The sequence below is a fragment of the Garra rufa genome, chromosome 12 (assembly GCF_049309525.1).
Source record: "Garra rufa chromosome 12, GarRuf1.0, whole genome shotgun sequence".
Classification (NCBI taxonomy): domain Eukaryota; kingdom Metazoa; phylum Chordata; class Actinopteri; order Cypriniformes; family Cyprinidae; genus Garra; species Garra rufa.
The window spans coordinates 18547754-18553753 of record NC_133372.1 but is presented as its reverse complement, the minus strand read 5'-3'; positions in this window follow the sequence as shown (position 1 = coordinate 18553753).

Here is a 6000-nt window from a genome sequence, read left to right as displayed (position 1 = left end):
TGGATGCTGCACTTTAAAGATATAAAAATATTTTTTACTATATCTTTAAAAAATCACCACGTCCACACCGTTCAAGATATCCAAAATCCGGTCGCAATTTAACATCTTCAGAATCTTCTCTTCATGTTAAAAAAGTTTGGTGTGAACAGCTGGTTGTTCTTAGAAGTAGTGTGCATTTGTTTACAGCCTGATTTTTCCAAAAATCCACATTCAAATCAAAATAGCCGGCTTCCTGTTGGTCTCAGCTAATGAGTTTGATTTAGAAAGTTGTCCAAATTGATGAGATTAATATATGTACAGAGTTTGGTGACTGTAGGAAAAACTAACCCCCCAACTTTTGTCAAAAGATGGCGCTATAGAGTGCCTGCTCCACACCCATTTATGACCTTTTGCCAGTGTCTAACTATCATTAATATTGATGTGTGTGTTGAGTTTCATGAAATTCTAAGCATGTTAACTGCCTCGAAAAGACAGGAATCTAATTTTAAAGTTTGACATGTTGCCATGGCAACAGCATTCGATTTATCATCGACCCCTTTACATATTCTCATCGGCCGTGTTTTGACATGATTTTGATGAAGTTTGAAGAAAATCGAGTAAAATTAAGAGGCTGATTTCAAAGCATTTTGAAAATGACACACTTCCTGCTGCCAGTTGGTGGCGCTATAACTTTGACTCATAATAGTCACATTTATGGAATCGGCATCATACAACGAACAAACTGGTGAAGTTTCATCAGAATCAGGCAATGTGGTCAACAGTTATTAGACACTTCCTGTTTCTCATTTCTCGCCATAACTTTGTCGCCTTGCCACGGCCAAACCATTCGAGATATCAAAAATCTCCTCGCAATTTAGCATCCCCAATGTCTTGAGATCATGCTGACCGAGTTTGGTGACAATCCCATGGAATTCCGGGGAGGAGTACGTTAAATTCCAGAGCATGCGCTTTTTAAACAGCCCTAAATATCTCACTTCCTGTTGCGTGGAGCCTATGACATAGAGTACAAAAGTTGTTTGGCTCAGTGAGTTCTATATGTGTACCGAGTTTCATATCAATACATGCAAGTATGTGTGCGCAGTACATCAAGTTTTCAAACTGTGTTCCAGGGGGCGCAGTAGAGGCCCTGAACCACGCCCGGGTCCCAGCCTCTTTGGCGTCCTGATGGCCGCAGAGTCCGACGTGTGTGCAAATTTTCAAGAGTTTTTGAGTATGTTAAGGCCCCCAAAAGTGCCCGGAAGGTTGAAAAAAAAAAAAAAAAAAAAAAAAAAAAAATAACCCTTAGAAGAACAATAGGGCCTTCGCCCTTTTGGGCTCGGGCCCTAATTAAAGCTGCGAGCAGCGATGAACGGGCCCTCGCACCCGGGCTCACCGCCGACCGGTGGCTTTAGGAAAACAGCAAACGGTGGGCAGTATGCTTTTAATACAGTAAATATAGGAGAAATATGTCACAAGTCATGTAAATGTGCCAAACTTCCCACTGCCAGCTGGTGGCGCTATGCCTATAACTGATTACTGGCATGTAGATGTGTTCAGGCCGGCACTTTTATCAAACATATGTAGTTTGGTGCAGATTGACCTTGGTATGTTTGAGTTAGTGAAAGATATGATGTATCTTGCTGCCAACAGGTGGCGCTGTGATAATATCTGAATATTGGCCTTTAGGTGTCTTCAGGCCAGAACTCTTACCAAACCTGTGAAGTTTGAGGCAGATCGGACATTTTATGGCTGAGTTATAACAACTTCCATTTCCATGGCGAAACAACAAACTTTGTCAGGCCGCCCCGGACACGCCCTTTAACGAAATCTCAAGACTACTTTCTCGTGTGGATATTGCTTTGCTGGTGACTCCTGTTATAAGACATCACTTTTAAGCGCTACACAACTAAGAATCAATTAGGAAAACGGTGCCCAGTTGGCACATGCATTCACAGTAACCATCTGCCAGTTTGGATTTAAAGTTTACTGAATTGAAAGGGTTACACTTTAAAATCAACACACAGACACATACACTCAATATATAAAATTTTGCAATCCAGTTTAATTTGTTAACAATAACTATATAAGTTGACATAACCAATAATTAAATAGCATTTATTAATGTTAATTAATATTAAGCTAAAAAAGTATTCATATATTATTAAAAGGTAAATTAGTATCTTTTAACATTAGTTTATGTACTGTGAATTAACATGAACACAGTTCATGTGGGTGTACAGCAATACACAATAAAGTGCTCTATAAAAGCTTCATTCTTTCAAAATATCTTTAAAAATCAAGTTGAGTATTGTAATGGGAGAATATATATATATATCTATCTATATATAACTCATCTTGTCAAAATTTGTCTTGAAATTGTTCATTTAAATTTTATATTCAATAAATAACACTATGAAAATAAATGTCTATCAATGAAGATAAATCGCTCATGCTAAAAAGTTGTATTTTTCTTAATCTTTTGCTATGTGACTGAATAGGACAAGTATGGTACAATTCGGTAAAAAAATAAAAAAACTGCAAAATACAAACAATGAAAGACTTAGTGACCCTTTATATTTTCTCAAAGATTAGACTCTCAAAGATCTGACATATTTATGTAATTACACTACATCAATGTGCATTTCTTCCTCAAAGATGGTCTGCAGCATGTGTCACTGCTCTCTCACCCTCTCTCCCTTTCACCCCTCCCCCTTGCACTCTCTCACGCTGACTGAACACATACACATAGACAGACACTCAGGCAGAGTGGGAGCAGGTTTCTGATTTCTTTTTTTAATTTTCTTTAATTCATAGAAGCTTGTATAAAATTGATATTAACAACACTTGCTCAGAATGATTAGATCTCTGTGTGAAAAAAGTTTTAAAGAGTTTGGATGCTGCACTTTAAAGATAAAAAAAATTACGCTTATCTTTTTTACTATATCTTTAAAAAATCACCACGTCAACACCGTTCAAGATATCCCAAATCCGCTCGCAATTTAGCGTCTTCAGAATCTTCTCTTCATGTTAAAAAGCCTGATTTTTCCAAAAATCCACATTCAAATCAAAATAGCCGGCTTCCTGTTCGTCTTAGCTAATGAGTTTAATTTAGAAAGTTGTCCAGATTGATGAGAACAATATATGTACAGAGTTTGGTGACTGTAGGAAAAACTAACCCCCCAACTTTTGTCAAAAGATGGCGCTATAGAGTGCCTGCTTCACACCCATTTATGGCCTTTTGCCAGTGTCTAACTATCATTAATATTGATGTGTGTGTTGAGTTTCATGAAATTCTAAGCATGTTATCTGCCTCGAAAAGACAGGAACCTAATTTTAAAGTTTGACACGTTGCCATGGCAACAGCATTTGATTTATCATCGACCCCTTTACATATTCTCATCGGCCGTGTTTTGACATTATTTTGATGAAGTTTGAAGAAAATCGAGTAAAATTAAGAGGCTGATTTCAAAGCATTTTGAAAATGACACACTTTCTGCTGCCAGTTGGTGGCGCTGTAACTTTGACTAAATAGTCACGTTTATGTAATCGGCATCATACAACAGGCAAACTGGTGAAGTTGCATTAGAATCAGGCAATGTGTCCAACAGTTATTAGACTTTTCCTGCTTCTCATTTCTCGCCATAACTTTGTCGCCTTGCCACGGCCAAACCGTTCGAGATATCAAAAATCCCCTCGCAATTTAACGTCCCCAATGTCTTGTGATCATGCTGGCTGAGTTTGGTGACAATCCCATGTAAATCCTGGGAGGAGTACATTAAATTCCAGAGCATGCACTTTTTAAACAGCCCTAAATATCTCACTTCCTGTTGGGTGGAGCCTATGACATAGAGTACACAAGTTGTTCGGCTCAGTGAGATCTATATGTGCACTGAGTTTCATATCAATACGTGCAAGTATGTGTGCGCAGTACATCAAGTTTTCAAACTGTGTTCCAGGGGGCGCTGTAGAGGCCCTGAACCACGCCCGGGTCCCAGCCTCTGTGGTGTCCGGACGACGGCAGATTCCAACGTGTGTGCAAATTTTCAAGAGTTTTTGAGTATGTTAAGGCCCCCATAAGTGCCCGGAAGGTTGAGAAAAAAAAAAAAAAAGAATCCTTAGAAGAACAATAGGGCCTTCGCCCTTTTGGGCTCGGGCCCTAATAATAATAAACGGAGCAATTCCAATAGGGTCCTCGCACTGTAGTGCTCGGGCCCTAATAATAATAATAATAATAATAATAAACGAAGCAGATCCAATAGGGTCCTCACACCATCGGTGCTCGGGCCCTAATAATAATAATAATAAACGGAGCAGATTCAATAGGGTCCTCACACCATCGGTGCTCGGGCCCTAATAATAATAATAATAATAATAATAATAATAAACGAAGCAGATCCAATAGGGTCCTCACACCATCGGTGCTCGGGCCCTAATTAAAGCTGCGAGCAGCGATGAACGGGCCCTCGCACCTGGGCTCACCGCCGACCGGTGGCTTCAGGAAATCAGCAAACGGTGGGCAGTATGCTTTTAATACAGTAAATATAGAAAAAATATGTCATAAGTCATTTAAATGTGCCAAACTTGCCACTGCCAGATGGTGGCGCTATGCCTATAACTGATTATTGGCATGTAGATGTGTTCAGGCCAGCACTATTATCAAACATATGAAGTTTGGTGCAGATTGACCTTGGTATGTTTGAGTTAGTGAAATATATGAGATATCCTGCTGCCAACAGGTGGCGCTATGATAATATCTGAATATTGGTCTTTAGGTGTCTTCAGGCCAGGACTCTTACCAAACCTGTGAATTTTGTGGCAGATCAGACATTTTCAGGCTAAGTTATAACCACTTCTATGTCTATGCAGAAACATCAAACTTTGTCAGGCCACCCCGCACATGCCCTTTAATGAAAACTCAAGATCTTCACAATTTAACATCTCCAAGGCCTCAAGATCAGACTGACCAAATATAATGTTGATTTAATTAAATGCAATCAATGCAAGGACTTCAGATAGATGCCAACTGTGAACCAGTATGCTACAAATAAGAACATGTAATTCATGATGATAGCAAAATGTTATTATTGCTTCCTTTATATCCACCACTTCTGCTTAAATGTCATTGTTACCTATCTTTACAATTTTTGTATAATATATTTTTGTATAAAATCAATTGTTGTCATAACTAAGAATCAATAAGGAAGACGGTGCCCAGTTGGCACATGCATTCACAGTAACCATCTGCTAGTTTGGATTTTAAGTTTACAGAATTGAAAGGGTTACACTTTAAAATCAACACACAGACACATACACACAAAATATAAAATGTTGCCATCCAGTTTCATTTGTTAAAATTAACTATATCAGTTAACATGACCAATAAATAAATAGCATTTATTAATGTTAATTAATATTAAGCTAAAAAAAGTATTCATATAAAGTTTATGTACTGTGAATTAACATGAACATAGTTCATGTGGGTGTACAGCAATACACAATAAAGTGCTCTATAAACGCTTCATTCTTTCAAAATATCTTTAAAAATCAAATTGAGTATTTTAACGGGGTGATATATATATTTATAACTGTTCTTAAAATTATGGTTTTCAGATGTTTTGAAGAGATAACAGTAACGTTTGTTTTGTTGTCAAAGTTTGTCTTAATTTTTTATTATTATTATTTTATATTCAATAAATAACACTATGTAAATATTGTCTATCAATGAAGATAAATTGATCATGCTAAAAAGTTGTATTTTTTTTAATCTTTTGCTATGTGACTGAATAGGACAAGTTCATGGTACAGTTAAGTAAAAAATAAATAAAAAACAACAACTGCAAAATACGAACAATGAAAGACTTAGTGACCCTTTATATTTTCTCAAAATATCAGACTCTCAAAGATCAGACATATTTATGTAATTACACTACATATGTGCATTTTTTGTTCAAAGATGGTCTGTAGGATGGCTCTCTACTCTGTCACCCTCTCTGCCTCTCACCCCTCCCCCCTGCAATAATG